Raw genomic sequence first — 16,242 nt, 5'->3', positions numbered from 1 at the left:
TAGCAAAAAAATGTTGGTATTTTGGTTTAGTCTTTGCATGTGAAATAAAATGAATGAAATATTTTGATAGATAATTTTTTCTGACCACCCTGCTGTCGCTGCATGGCGAATCAGTGCCCACTGACTTAAAACAAGAAAACTTTGTTTTCATTTTTTGATTTCATGTTAATTTTAAATGTTTTTGAGCCTATCAAATGATATAAGTATTTAAAATTTAGCTCAGTCGTCCCGGTAAATGCCGCAACTGCGCCATGACTGTACGCTAATCCTATTCCGTTTGTGATGCGAATTACCGGCCGTCGAGGAGTCAGCCCGGGTGAGCCAAACAAGATCCGTTTGACGTAGATAAAACGAATTAGTCTCATGTAACCGGTGCCGTAGATCCGTTTGTGGGGAGCTGATGCGCATTAGCGTAGTGCGTATTTGGAACGGATCGCTCATGTAACCCCGGTAAATAAATGACTCGTGGCCTGTAAAGTCGTCAATTCTAGTTGGTTGACCATCGTTCAACACGCACAAAGTATTCAAGTTGATCACATCCATCCAGATATTGCCTCGAGTGTCATTTATTTGGCTACCCCACATCATATGTTTGCTGTTGGCATCCGTGCAAATGACAAAGGGCTTAGGAAGCTCTTTGATCAACTGGTCCATCTCAGTAAAAGAGAAGGTCTCATTCGGTGGAAGATACAATGAACAGATCGCAATTCGTCTGTTTTGGACCCTTATCGAACATACCACTGCCTGTAATGTAGTGTGTACCTGTACCTGGAAGTGTGACAAGTTGTTAGACACATATATAGACACTCCTCCACCCCGTCCTCCTTGACGTGAGTATTCATGATACGCAGAAAATCCAGGTAATCGGAAAGTATACCTGTCATTCATCATGAAATGAGTCTCTTGAATACATATGAGGCTGAAGTTACCATGCATGAACATGGGTTTTGCCTCGGCCCATTTGCCAATGAGCCCTCGTGCATTCCATTGTAGGATGCTAAGACCCATTGAAAAAACTAAAGGTGTAACTTATCATCAAATAAATACATACCACTTCAAACCAAAGCTTCCACAATGGGAACATATATGCATTGTGCACACTATCTGTGTGATGTATGTAACATTCAGTGCAATGTGCACTGTCAACCAAGACACAATTCAACACTAAAAACTTGTTGATGCTCTGCACTATATACAGCCTTTCTACTGCCTGGCCTTCTACTAGGTGGGTGGGGTGCCCATCCTAGTGAGACTGGGCATTCGTTTCTTCGTCCTCTGTTCAGTGAGGGGTTCCTGTTTTCCTCTAGTCTCTTCTTGAGACGATGGATGCATTTGGGATGTTGGATGTTTGCCTTTTCCTCCACCTCTATTCCTATCTCTACTATGACGGTCCACTTTGGTCCAGTGTACTCCCTTTTTGCCAATCTCTTGGCTTTCCCCATCCTCCATGTCATCAGAGGTGTCAGTCTCTACATCGACCTGGGCATTTTGACAACTCCCATTTCCACTACCTGGAGTAGGATTGTCCTCAGCCATGCTGTCTCCCACCTCACGTGGTAGTTGTGCAGGGGTTGGGACACAGTCTCTCAGTTCAGGTTCTCGGTTTGGGATCTGGAGTGTCTCATCAGAGGTGTTAACCCCTGCCTGACTCACCAGTTTGTTGAGAAGGGACAGCATCTTATCCACCTTTGTTTCCAGTACATCAACCCGCTCCCTCAGAGAAGTATCCAGGTGGTTCTGTTGCTGTGTGGTCGGTGATGTCTGAAGTATAGTGGAATATGCCGGTGTTGTGGGTCTTTGGTGCTTTTTCTCATACTCCCTCCGAGCATGAGCGTATGAAATATCCTGTGTTACTTTGATTTCACACACCTCCTTTTCCTTTCTCCAGACTGGGCAGTCGTGGGAGTAACAAGGATGTCTGTCATCAGAAGTACAGTTAATGCATTTGGGGGAGCAGTCCCCTTCATGTTTCTCACCCCCACACTTCAGACATAAGGCAACACTTTTGCACTTGGCTTGAACATGACCATATTTGCCACACTGATTGCAGAGCAGAGGGTTAGGAATGTACCTTCGCACCTCATAGGACACATAATCAAAATGTAGTTGTGTTGGGCACGTTGGCTTGTCAAATGTCAAGATGAGCAGAGGGGTGTTTTCCCTGTGGGTTCCCACCCTCCTTGTCACCCGTTTCGCTCCAACCACTCCAAACTCCTGGAGCCATCCCACTACCTCCTGTTCGGTAAGTTCAGTCAGGTCAAAGGCATAGATAGTGCCTTTGCTCGTGTTAAGTTTCTCTGCTTTCTGAACACTGCACTCCTCACTTCCGAACATTGTCGCTTTCAGCAGTCTGTCAGATTGCCTTTCATTTTTTGTTTTCAGCAACAGACTCCCATCATTCTGAAATGTCGCCTTTGATACTCGGTCTTGTCCTCCTAAGATGCCCCTAATGCAAGTCTGAACCCAAGGCCAGCCTTTACCCTTGATCGGACTCCCTGACTTCAGGGTGACACTCAGGTATAACCCCGAGTCCTCATCACCCCAAAAGGTCTCTCTCATGTTATCTACTCTAGACCTCTTTGTAGCTCTGGGTGTCCCCATCATTTACACACCAGCCTACACTTCCGCAATGGATCCCAATCACTCATTGAGGCGATTGTGACTCACCACGTGGCCGAGCTTCTACCCGACAATTAATCAAAACGAAATGGAAGAAAAAGAAAAATGGATGCTTCTCCAAAAGAATTGAATAAACAAAAACAAATTGGACTTAAAAAGTCCTCTTCCTTCTTCCCGGCCTCGCCGATCACAATCAAGAGCTTTCCGATCACACGTCCTTCCGCTCCCGTAACTGCGAACGATCTGAAAAAAAAAAAAAGATCCTCTTCTTACACCTCGAACCCTGAGGGAAGCTGAAGGGGAAAAGTAAAAACAAACGTAGAGCGAATAACTAGCATACATTTAGTATACTGATACAGCACAGCATTTACCTACTTCACATTATATTTAGGACCTATTTATTTATAATGAAACGATTATGATCACCCAAAAACCAATCAAAATAATTTAACCCAAAAATTAACAGAATTATGCAAGGAATTATGCACGGGTGCAAAATCACATGGCGATTCTGCTTCGATTCTGCTGTAAAAGGGCCTAGACTAATGATCACGTGACTTTACAATCAGCCAGCTTTTTTCGTCAATTTTTATTTCAAAAAATTACATTTACTTATTCTGATAAGATATTTTATGTTTTTTGAACTATTATATGATACTTGAATCAATTTTATAAATTGATTCGTAGAAAAAGCAATGAAATCCGAATCAAAAGTCAGCACACTTTTAAACGCAGTTCACACATGACCGTCAGTCTGTCGGTGTCGGGCCCGTCACCGTCGACCTGACGGCCTGCAGCCCGTCAAACGAAAGTTGAGATTTGGTAGCTCCCATTGGCTGCCATATGTTGTTACAGAAATGGCGCACCATTTTCGAGATGGACGCAGATGGGGGAAGGGGAGGGGGGAGAATAGAGGCCGAGAAGTTAGAAATATTCTTTTAATTACAGAAATAAAATACCACGCTTTTACATTTTTATGTCAAATAATGCTGCAATTTTATTTTAATGAAAGACACATCGGTTCGCTGACTTAAATCAGGGATCGAATCTCAAGATATCGTGCCGTAATAAACACTTTCATCTCAACAAATGGATAGAAAATGATATAAGTTATCTTAAAAATGCATTTAAGCTTCATGCTGCATGATAACGTTCCTTTTCCTCTTCCTCCAACACGCAGATATTCAAACCGACGGGCCCGTCACCGTCAAAAGTTGAACATTGCTGAACTTTCCAAAGCGACGGCCGTCAGGTCCGGCGCCGGCGCAGTCAGCTGTTGCCGGCCGTCAAACGCTGCCGGTTCACACATGCCCGTCGACCTGACGGCCGTCGCTCCGTCGGTTTCGGCCGTTTTGACGGTGTCGGGCCCGTCACCGGCAGACCTTACGGGCAAGTGTGAACTGCGTTTTACACATGGGCCAGACAGTTATGCCTGGTTATGCCTCTTCTGCGCCGCAATCGTCTACCCCGTCTACAATAATGGCCTACACCAGTGGGCATTATTTCATTTTTTGTGCTACATTGGCGTTACAGTCATACAGTCATTATATCTTTAATACAATTTTGCGTGACAATTTTGTCAAAAGGTATTTAGCACATAATCTTGTGAATGAAAGCAATATCATTATCTGTACATTATCTGATTATGGCCTAGACAGCATGCTGAATGGATGTCTATAGAAGAGTTCATAGATAATTTTTTCATATTTTTCACTATTTTACATCCTGAATCCAAAAATGATACTCATATGTCTCGCAAATAAAAGAATAAAACATAATCAAACCTGACCTAACCTTACCTACTTACCTATAACCTACCAACCTACAACCTACAAACCTACCCTAACCTAACCTAACCTACAGACCTACCTACCTACAACCTAAAACCTACAAACCTACAACCTAACCTAACCTAAAACCTAAAATTTTTGCTGTTTCATATTCGTATCAACAGCGTCACAATTGTAGTTAGGACCTAAACTTGACATATACCATGCCTACTTTGACTTGTGATAGCCGATAGGCGATAGGTACCAATATATTTTATTCACAGCTCTTAGTAAGTGAAATAATGGAATATGTTATTCCGTAATATCAGCAATATATCATTCACCCCTGTGGGCTTTGAAAATTTTATATTGTAGTTTACTTTTGATCAGTAGGTCATCTGCTATTATGAATTATCTTTGCATGAATGACAGTCTATTTAGAGCTTTAACAGTTTTTAGAGCATAAAATTCAATGAATATTTATGCTATACATAGATTCTGCTTGCCAGCATTGGAAGTTAGAGGTATGACAGATTAGGTATGATGTCAACATCCATGACCCTGCTTCCAGTGTGAGCATCTGCATGGATCTACTTGGACTTGGACTGCCTTGAGTTGTCTATGACATTACCACATAGCGACTTTGACTATAAACATCAGGTGTGAATTTCACAGCATTTTTGGCCAAGCTATAAGTGGGCTGCTGGCATGAGTTCGCCTCTTGGTTCACCTGGTGCTGCCGCCTGGCGGCTAGAAGCCGAAGCTGTAGTCGCCGACATCGCGCCGCATGTGGCATTCGCGGCACCCTCTTCTCTTCCCGGCGACTCGTCGGGAACTTACCTCAACATCACCACACTAGAAGGCCGTCAGATGACTGTACGTGTCTCCGCGGGAGGCTTCTCCATCTGCGGTGACGGACACGATTCCTGCGGCGGAACGAGCGAGGGAGACACCCCCCTCTCTTCTCAGGATGGAGGAGTGGACGGCAAGGTGTACGAGACGCCGTACGCGCTGCTGAATGACGTCAGTCCGGCTTACACTGCAGCGTTCAGCCGAGCGCTGGTGGAGAGACTAGGTCAGCTGGCGGAGAACGGGAGTGATGATGAAGAGAGAGAGGAAGAGCGCGGGAAAGAGCAGAATGACGGTGGGGAGAGGAGTGGTGAAGTGAAAGATGGAGGGATGAACAGTGCGAAGGAGGATGGACTCACGAATATGAACAGTTCAGAAACACCTTGATATTAAGTATTGCTAGCGACAAGGCTATGCTAGCGAAGTGTTACACGTGCTTTTGGTGATGCTAAGAGCAGTGAGCGGTTTGTAATTGTAACGCTGGTTATGGAAAAAGCGTTGTCTGCGTACTTCACGTCGGCTCATTGATGTGCTCAGACTTCGGGTGTTTCATTGCTATTAAAATAGCCTGCTGAAGAAGACCAAACGAAACAGTCTTACGTACTTGAGCGCTGCACTTGCATTTGCAGTCGCTTATTGGGGTGTCTTTCTGTTGGCATGATGCGGGCCGAGTTTTTATCTAGTCATCAGCGGCTCGACATTGACATCTTTTGTTGTGTAACAGGACCATCAGTCACGTTAATTTTCCACAGCATTGTAAATAAAACAAAGCACCTTACAGAGAGGATCTGTCGGCGCTGTAGATTTGTAATACATGAAGTGCCTAATGCATAGATCTGTAAGGTGTGTGCCTCTCATTAGTACATGTTTTTCAATTCCCGGTGCCACCTATGTAACCTGTTTCCGGTTTCGTTATATCAATCACTAGTGACGTTACCTGCGTGGCGGCAATAGGTACGCTTTAGGTTTCATACAATTAATACTATTTCAACTCTGCCGAGCACGCAGTTCAGCTCCACAGTACGTCCCAACCCGCGCCTCAAGGCCGTATAGAGACCGCGCCTGGCCGGCGATGCGTCGTTTGTTATTTATGCCGCTCCACTCTCACCACTCAGCGGCCGGCGCCAGGACACTCAGCGGCCGGAGCCGGCGCTCTCTGAACATCTCAACACACGCATACCCCTCTAGGAACACTTTTAGCCCGCTAAATGTCCACTAATGGTTTTGACGTGTTTCTTGGAACTCTCCGGCGCCGGACACCTTCAGCCACGAGACCAGCGCGTGACACTAGCTACCCACGTGGCACCTCACTTCTAGAAGTCTCCAGTACGTTCGAGATACTGTGACGTACTAACGACCAATCACAAGCACTCAATTCTTGTTTAAAAAGTCTTAAGCCAATAGTAAGCCGCCACGCAGAGTGAAGGGCCACCGCCCTACAGTAGGAACTGGGCCGAAGGGAGTCGAGCTCTACCTTGGCTCTACCCGCCCGAGAGGGAGTGAGCTCAGAAGACCCCCCGGCCGTCACCGAGACCGGACGTGTTCCACCTAACAGTCTGTAATCGTGTGACCAGTGAATGCTGGTTTCTCTGTGCCGAGAAACCAGCATCTGGCGAGGGCCAACACCTGCCCGCCGTGCCCCAGCCCTGGGCCCGAGAACAGCGGCGTGCTACACTGGTGCCGCTGACCGGGATCGAGCCTGCTGCCGTAGAAGCTGTCTTCTCTTCCATCTGCTTCTTCGTACAACTCTCTGCTGCCGAAACTACGATCAGCCAGTGGTATGCCATTCCACGAATTACTGGCCGGCCTCCGTATTCACCTAGACGTGCCTATCGACCCAAAGATATATTCAAGAGACTGCATCTGCTGGCGCCTACTGGAACCAGTCTCTACATTCAGGGCCAATCTTCACGACGTGCTGCCGCGCCACTGCGGATATCACAAAGCTTTCATCCAGACCAGAATCAACGCGCCTGTCTGCCGCGACTCGTGTGATTGCCAGGACAATAGTCAGCGCAATTTCTGCCCAGAGTGCGGATTTTGTCATCGCTGTGGCAGTGATCTGTGCACCGTCTCTACAAACAGGATCCATCCGTGCAGCTGCACGCTGTGCCTGGAGCGCTGCTGCCGCCTTGAAGACGCCAACCCGGACCAGTTCAAAACCACCCAGCTGAAGCACCTCCTGCTCCGCCGGCGCCAGCTGCCGCAGCGGAGGCGCTGCTACGGGCCCATACCGCGAGCCGAGTCGCAGAGCCTGGAGGAGCTGCCACCCCTCCGTGGTTTGACACCACTTCTAGAAGTCTCCAGTACGTTCGAGATACTGTGAAGTGTGACGTACTGACGACCAATCACAAGCGTTCGATTCTTGTTAAAAAAGTCTTAAGCCAATAGTAAGCCGCCACGCAGGGTAAAGGGCCACCGCCCTACAGTAGGAACTGGGCCGAGGGGAGTCGAGCTCTGCCCACCCGAGAGGGAGTGAGCTCGGAAGACCCCCGGCTGTCACCGAGACCGGACGTGTTCTACCTAGTATGTAATCGTGTCGTGTGACCAGTGAATACATCTGTGCCGAGAAACCAGCATCTCGCGAGGGTCAACAGTCAACACCTGCCCGCCGTGCCCCAGCCCTGGGCCCAAGAACAACGGCGTGCTACAGATCAAGCTAGCATGTGGGCGTGGGTATCTTTTTTGCTGCGTGAAGGTAATACGACCAGTAGTCTAGGCATTCTTTATTCGAAAGAGAAGATTTGTATGATCGAAAATCTTGTTCCAGCGCTGACTGAAGCTTGCTAAATTGACGCCCTATCTCGAAATCCTTTGAAGCCTGACGCGAATTTGAGCCCAACTGACACATTTTCCCGCCTAGCGCCTTTGGAGAAAAAGTCGTCCGATCCTTCGTCGCATTACTCTGTTTCGCGTGAACGAAGACAGCGCGTTTCTGCTGACAGGGTACATTTTCTGGCACGTCTGACGGTCTCGGTGTGGTGCGGGGCGCCAACTTGGCATCGTGGGGGCGGACAACGCCTCGGGCGGGACACGGGAGGGGGATTGCATGGGGGGGGGGCAGGGTATTAGCGGGAAGTACGGCCGCACGGCAGTTGATACGGAACACGACCGGACATAGGGATTCACTTGGTGGGTGATATTGCGGAAAACAGATGGTTTGATTCATTCAGGAATGTTTTTACAGTGGTATGATGAATAAAGCAGCGGTTCAGTTCAGCATGAATACCCATCCACTGACTGGGTATTAGCTCATAACGTCCGAAATAGGCATCCATTTGAAGCAAAAGTTTGTCGTTAAAAGCTAGAGATCAACGTTCAGAATGTGTTTAGAAAATGGCATTCTCGTTTCCGTCTCATTGGTCAATTTTCTACGAACCCAGACACCCAGACATTATCGATGCCTCTTTACGCCAGCTTCGAACCCCGCTGCCCCAATCAAACCATGTGCCCTCCCCTCCCCTCCCCTCTTTCCTCCGCTCTGACCCTCCGATTCCCTCACCTTCCATGTCTCACACCTGTATCTTTCCGTCTGTTCCAGCTCTTCCTCACGCCGATGTCATCCGTCAACATTCGGCGCATCCTCTCCGTAAACTCCACGTCTTCATCGCCCGCCGTCGGTTTGACGACCCCCGGTCGTCGGTTTGAGAGCCACTGGCGACTCTGCGTACAATCGATGCGTCGTAGCCGACGACCGCTCGGGGCGGTGCGACGTTTGGTCGTCAGTAGTGGTGGAGCCGTGGAGAGGGCGACTACGCTCGACACAGCGCCTTGCACAAAGGTACGACTGTGCGGGCGGACGGAGGAGCTTCCTGAGTCAGGTGAGGTTACGTCAAAGGTGCGAGGGTTAGAAATCGCTGGGTTGGTTATGTGATGTGTGTTATGGTGGGGCACAGTGGGTGAGGTGGTGCGTATTGATTCGGTGATTGAAGTGCCACTTGATGCTCCCGGCGAATGCTGGGTCAGAGCTTCGGTCTCTGATGGCGATAACGCAGTCAGCTGGGATTTGATGGTGCGCGATGCGCGTGGAAAACTGTTGCATGTTTTCTGAGGGTATAACTGGGATGTGGGATTTGTATGTTTCAGTTAGGCATTGCATCTATCACCTTACTGCTACATGACTGCCCAGCTGCGTCTCAGCACGCACTTCTGTGAACATATAGTCTGAAGCAATTACCGGTAACAAGCAATTTACGCAGTCATTGATTAAATACAATTCTGTAACAATCAGATTGTACCTGAGATTATAATCTCAGGTAAGATATTAAAATTTTGAATAAAATCTCATAAAACAATGAATGAACACCCAGTATGTCCGTGCCTTCTGTAGTGCGAAAAATAATTACCGAAAACTGAGCGTCATACCGATGCCCCTGGCCCGTCATAATGCTAAGCCCGAGGGAAAAGAAATGCCCTTGTATCGATTTTTACGTGCATACGGGTACGTTGACGACGTCGGTGATATAGGACACAGCCCCAAGATCCCGACTCGAATGACGTCGGAGTTCCTGTTATTGATGGAGACGGCTTATTGCTGCTAGCGATAACGGTTCACCGGCCAATAATCAGCCTCGTCTGCGGTCCGCGGCGACGCGCAAAGGTCGCTGCTGCGGTCCTGTTTGATTAGTGGTAGCTGTAGGTATATGGGACCGGTGCGTCTTACCGGACTGTGTCCCAAGACCGAGCCGTTTTTTAGCGTCAGAAGACGAGAGGCAAGAGGATCTCCAGTCTCCACTCTCCCCTACAGAGCACTAGAAGGAATGACACATCTTCATTCATCCTCATCCTTGATGCGTTTTTTTTTTTTAAAGAGTTCAGGACCAGGGCACTAAGTCTTGATCTCTTCCATATCATCGACGACTAAATCCCTTTAGATGGAAATTAGCATGCCCTTTGTGATCTGTTTTGACGCCGTGTTTTATTAGCAAACTGCCACTTGGCCAGTTAGCTGTTTTTTCCGGCTTTTTATTAGCGGAAGAGGCCGAGAAAAGCCCGCAAGTAACTTCCACATATGGGAAAACTGGCAGCATGCTGATAAAAAGCGACACCGAACAGCAGCGCTCCGGATAGCCACCGTTCTTTCAGCCCGCCGGAAGCTTCCCTTCCACTTTAATCTCCAATCCGATTCAATCTTAATTACTTTCACCTCCACCTCCTGGGTCTAATCCCACACTTCGCTGCAGCGAACCGCTTCTCTCTCTCTCTCTCTCTCTCTCTCTCTCTCTCTCTCTCTCTCTCTCTCTCTCTCTCTCTCTCTCTCTCTCTCTCTCTCTCTCTCTCTCTCTCTCTCTCTCTCTCTCTCTCTCTCTCTCTCTCTCTCTCTCTCGCTCTCTCTCGCTCTCTCTCTCTCTCGCTCTCTCTCGCTCTCTCTCTCTCTCTCTCTCTCTCTCTCTCTCTCTCTCTCTCTCTCTCTCTCTCTCTCTCTCTCTCTCTCTCTCTCTCTCTCTCTCTCTCTCTCTCTCTCTCTCTCTCTCTCTCCCCCCTCCTTTCCCCCGGATCAGTCGCTTCATCGGCTTTCTTCTCGTGTCGCCCTTGAACTCGGGCCAAGCTGGGCATTAGCCACGAGCTTTGTGTCGCCTCGCACCTGGGAAGTGTTGTTTTGGAGTCTTGTGTCGTGTTAAGTCTCAGAGAAAGAGAAAGGCAAGGTTGACCTCTCAAATTATGGTGTTTGGGGGTGCGGTCACCTGTATGTGGTGTCCTGTTTCTCTAGTAACATAACGGGCGAGTATAGCTTTGCTGTGTTGTGTACATACATATATTCGTCCAAGATATCAGACTCCCGCGCCAGCTTGCTTCTTCATCCATTGATTCCTAGCTTTCTAGTGATACCCATTCCATGCACAATTCGGACAAACTTTTTATCATTTTGACGCCAAAATTCACTCCTTGCCCTCCCTCCATTCCTTACTTCCTCCGACTTCCCCGTATTTTCTCTATCTCCTGGCCTTGGTCGCTGATTTTTACGCGCCTCGCTGGCCGCTGCCGATCCATTACCCAAACTACAGCATCGATCGCCCTTCGGTATCGCCTCTGCATCTTGCCGCCCGCGCCACGGCATCTCGCCTCCTTTGTTTACGTCCTCACACGAAGCCAGAGCGGATCCCTTCACTACTTTCCCGGGTGGCAGAGTTTTTTATGTGTCGGCAAAGTGCCAGCTGCTTGGAGTGCTGGCATCGAAACGCTCACTTCCGAAATGTTTGCGCTTTTGAGGATCATGTTCTGCGATTTTGCTGATCTAGATATTGGCGACGAGATGGGTCAACTTTGACGGGATCATGATGGGGATCGTGATCGATATAAAATGCGGTTTAGATGTGGCGATGAAAGGGGTCACTGCTCACCTACGGCGCCTTTGTCGTAGCTTCGTAGTTCCGGTACTGGCTCTTCTTTCCACCGGTCTAATAATCAGTTATCTAAGACGTCTTTACAGGTCATCATACATTTTGTCAGTCACTTATCAATCCACCGTGGCAAAACGAGGAGAGGAGCATCTAATGAGATGACACTAATGACAGCGTTGAATCAAAGCAGAGCCAGGTGGTGATTTTGTCACCTAGCCACTTCTCGGGAGATCAATGTCATTTATCATATTTTATCTTCCCTGTCCATCCAGTCATTAGTTCAACATAATTCGTCAAACCTATCTCAGCGTTCGGCGTTGAGGTAGGTTTGACTCGGGGGCCCGTCGAGCGAAGGTATCGATTCCAGTTTCATCGGCGCCAAACCGGCAGTTTGCCGGGTAGACAACAGTCATGCCCCTCTGTGAGTCATGCTATGACATCAATGCTACCCGGTGATATTATTGACGATCAATATAACGTAGGGGACGGTGAAGGGCGCCACAAAGTCGATTGGTTGTGCTTCTGTGAATAAGTTGATGACTTAGTCACTACACAAAACAGAAGTACGGGTTCTATTCAGGCCCACAGTGTAAATGTAAACAGATGTTTTCAGGGGCTATTTTCATGACGCAATGTCGCTTGGTGTCGTCATGTTTGCGGTTTTGTGTTGACGAGTTGTAGTGATATATGGCGATTAATAACCACCCTCGACGGGATGATAGCATGGTCCTTCGCAGCCATACCACTTATCTATGATTAAATTTTTGCTTCCATTGTTGATTTGTGTTTGTTAATGACCGATACAGAAGGTTTAATTTTCACTGACATTTTGCCCCAACTCGATGCTAGTGTGATTTGCCTTCTGCATCCATCCTAGAATGGTGCTAAAAGTCGGTGCTTTTATTTACGTATGTAGTAAATGATTGAGAGATGGTTTCCATTGCCTCGTTTGTGTATGTTCATCTGTGTTATTAGACATGTTAAACATGCGACCTCGTTCTTGCTGTCTTCTATGACTTTATGTTCCAGACAGTATCGCAGTCGGAAACATTTTCCCTGAACTATCAGCACCCACAATCTTGTTTGAGTTTTGTTCATGACGCGGCATCCCGATCTTATTCTTCCCAGAATAACTTTCTTGCCGGGATAACGCGTTCTGAGATGAATCATTACCTTCGTTCATGTCATTTCAATGTTTGCTTTATCGGCGGTTTGTTCTTTTACACGCTCGAAATACGCCCTGGGACGGAAAAGCAGCTTCGAGGAGCACACCATCGCCTCGGTTCGGAATCGGCTCTTACAATGACGGGTGGCATCTGGAGCGCACAATGATCTGCCGACCGATCGGCCGGCCAGTGTGGCCCAGTAAAACCCTCCCCAAACGGCCGAGGGAAGCCAGAATGGGAACAAATCTGACGACTGGCAGACATTTCATGGAGAGCGTCGCAGTTACGACTGGGATAAATCTCGGGTTTGTCTCTGCATGGGAATGGCTGTGACGCGTATCGTCACAGACTGTCACCACGGCTTAATGCGTAAAATTATTTTTTGAGTGGCCTAGTGCGTAGATATTACGAAGGATAAAGCAAAGTTGGACGTGTTTTAGCCGACTTATTGGCATTTCGGACGCGTTTTCATGTCAGATGTGACGGGGTTTTGGGAAAAATAAATGCTACTGAAGCGACGTTAATGTAGCCTATGATGCTCAATGTAGAAAAGCTGACATTCAAGTGATCTTATAAAGATGATTATGCAATATGCATGCTCCTCTGTTTTAGAGTTTCCAGTCAGCTCTCTGATGGACATACGACTTGGCTGTGTCCATAATGATCAGCCTTCTGTAAGCGAATTTCGAGCTGGGCAATTCTACTCTGTCGGCTGTATCTTATATTACGAATTATGTATCGAGTTTTGTCCTTATATATCCAATTGACATACATCAGCTGAAGCATTTTATAACATCTTCATTCGACTTGCCGTTGTATTATTCAAAATGGCTCTTTTTTTGTTTTATAAATCAGATGTCATCCGACATGATTCAAAATCAACATGGGCTCATCGCTGACCGAACGTTCATTTTGTATGCTTGAGGGCTGAAGCATTGTGTAACTCTCCTGGCTGACTGTCAGGAAAAATAAAGTAAGCCATTTACGTGCATCGGGCATTAAGTTTTTTATAGCAGTTATAGGTATCCAGTAAATAACAGAATTGACCTGAGAAACTTAGCAGAGTTTGTCACAACTAAGGCGCTAAGATGTATAACGGCTACATCTCTTGCCTGGGCCATCTCTTTCAAATCACCCAACATATTTCTTCAGCTATTTTATATAAAGTGACAAAACTGACCCCGCCCTTTCAATCTTTGAGGCGCGTCGCTGCTAAATAACTAGTCGTAACCTCTGCACTTGCCTGTTTTCTTTAGCGAACTTTGTGCAAGAGTTCCAGTTCAAGCCAGGAGGATCGTTAGAGGGTGACTACTGAGCGTGTTTGTTCCAAGTATTCCAACTTGCGCAGCTGTTCAAACTGAGGGGAAAGTCATACCAAAACTTATCGAATCAGGTGCCGCACTCCCCACTAAGTTTGGAACAGATTGCGCAAGTTCTAAGTGTTCTTGGGGAGGGGGGAGGGTGTTAAAGGGGCGTCGTGGGTTAAATACAGCCCTGCTCTAACATTGTTTACATGTCTTTTGTGACCAAACATGCTTTCGGTATCGTTTTCTCCTTTTGGTTGAAATGTACTGAAGTCTTTTTGACTTTTCCTGCGATGTAGTTGAATGCTGTCAAGCAAACTCTGAATTTATTTATTTACCTAAAACAATGCCTATCAATATGGATGTTAGCGATGTTTTGCATTGCGCAAGACAAAAGGAAAGCGAATCAAGTGCGATTATGTTAAAACATGTTTAGTATCAGCTTACTATCCGTTGCGCTGCTATCAGCTGAGACCGCCACCCTTGCCTACCGCATGATCGCAACTTCATTGACTTACTCACCACTGGTCCTGCCCCGTGTCAGTCCCACCATTCCCCAATCACGGCACTGCTCGACCAGGCCATTCCCAGCTCAAACCAGGGCTCTGGCGGCTCCAGCGGCCCAGTCTCTAACTGAGACCGCCACTTAGCCCCCAGGTAACGGCTCTCGACACGGCTCGAGTCGTGCCGCGAGGGCGGTCCTGTGGGGCTGGTGTGGAAATTCTCCGGGGAGGGAAGGGAGATGATTGGGAAAATGATCGAGATGGGCGGATATTGGGCAGAGATTGCGGGACGGCAGACGGGGAGAAGAAGCGAATGAGAAGAAAGGAGTGACTCGATTGTTTGTTGGTATAATTAGTAAGAATGCATTGTAAGATTGTGAGAATAGAATGAAACATCCTTAGTAATGCCGTTACTATTACCTTAGGGAGAGGGTTGACGCCAATAGTCCTCTTACAAGCTACAAACCATTTCCATTTGCGAGTTTTTAGGCCTCAAGCTCCTAGTCCTAACCCTCATACTGACCTTACCTGATAGATGCATTACCCGAGCGTCATACATAACCTTTCTCTCTGTATTTTTCTTTTCTGCGCGACGACCAAGACCTCTAAAGAACCGTCGGCCCGCCTTTCGATGGGCCTCTGTAACGTGTCTGTTTGTCTCGGACGAGGGCTGGTGCCAACAACCAGAGCCTCTGAGAGACGTCGGGATATTTGGCACCCGTGGCCGAGAATGAGGGTGGAGAGAGAGAGAGAGAGAGAGAGAGAGAGAGAGAGAGAGAGAGAGAGAGAGAGAGAGAGAGAGAGAGAGAGAGAGAGAGAGAGAGAGAGAGAGAGAGAGATAGAGAGAGAGAGAGAGAGGGAGAGGGAGAGGGAGGGAGGGAGGGAGGGAGAGAGAGGGTGCTTTGGGGGATGAAAGGAGGGGTTGAACACTATGAAATGAAGATATACCTACCCGAAACAAACATCTCATCTTGTTATTTTAAGAACTGTTCAACGACTTGGGCTGGGGGGATCCATGTGATCGCAAGGCACCTCGCAGTTGCGATCAAACGTAAGTTGAATCGGAACAGATATTGGAGGGATCCATCACATCGTAGGCTAAGTAGATACGCAAGTTGTATCGCAAATGGTGAAGATACGAACTAACTTTACGAATCTTCTCGGTCGATCGGAAGGCCGATCGTAGCGAAGCTTTACCTCTTTCTCAAGAGAAAAATATAAGAAATTTTCAAAATTTTCACAAAACCGAAATATATGTTAAACAAATATGGTTGATGAACACGTGTGCAAAATTTGAAGTCGATTTCTTCAAAAATGGCTGCGCTAGAGCGTTTTAAATTTACACGTTGAAAACGGTCACTTTCACGTCATTTTTGTAATTATTTTTTTTTTCAATTTTGAAATTTACAAAATGTTTTGAGCAATTTTTCGCGTTAATTGCGAAAATCTGACCAAAACATGTATCGCACCATCAATGATCCGATACGCCATCAGAGGCCGCGCCGCGGACAGGTGGGCGCGGCGATACCTAGGCCGCGTCAGGGGTTACACTGGTGTTCGGGAAGGGCTATGTCAACGCGAGGCAGGCCGCGGGGGAGCCGGTCCGTATTTGTCGGCGCCTAGCAGTGCAGCGGTGCGTTTATGGCGGAGGGAGGGGAAGCGGTGTAGTGTCGGCAAGGCCACACACAGGA

At 47.5% G+C, this 16,242-nt stretch overlaps 1 protein-coding gene and 1 long non-coding RNA gene across 3 annotated transcripts in view; both read left to right on the top strand.

Moving 5' to 3' along the window:
• The first annotated feature begins 4,088 nt into the window (after positions 1–4,088).
• On the top strand, positions 4,089–6,070 carry LOC122369648. Its single transcript, XR_006254439.1, has 2 exons — positions 4,089–4,205; positions 4,960–6,070. It is a non-coding gene; the product is annotated as an uncharacterized LOC122369648 (long non-coding RNA).
• A 2,708-nt stretch (positions 6,071–8,778) lies between these two features.
• Positions 8,779–16,242, top strand: part of LOC122369646 (prominin-like protein) — a 70,488-nt gene continuing 63,024 nt past the window's right edge. For both annotated transcript variants that reach the window (XM_043344543.1, XM_043344542.1), the window contains exon 1: positions 8,779–9,018. The gene's annotated coding sequence lies outside the window, so the exon portion shown is untranslated. The remainder of the gene's footprint in view (positions 9,019–16,242) is intronic.

This window comes from Amphibalanus amphitrite, unplaced genomic scaffold (assembly GCF_019059575.1).
Source record: "Amphibalanus amphitrite isolate SeventyFive unplaced genomic scaffold, NRLGWU_Aamphi_draft 001058F_arrow, whole genome shotgun sequence".
In the NCBI taxonomy this organism is placed as follows: Eukaryota; Metazoa; Arthropoda; class Thecostraca; order Balanomorpha; family Balanidae; genus Amphibalanus; species Amphibalanus amphitrite.
Note: the sequence above shows the minus strand (reverse complement) of the source record. Positions and strands in the feature narration are given on the sequence as shown.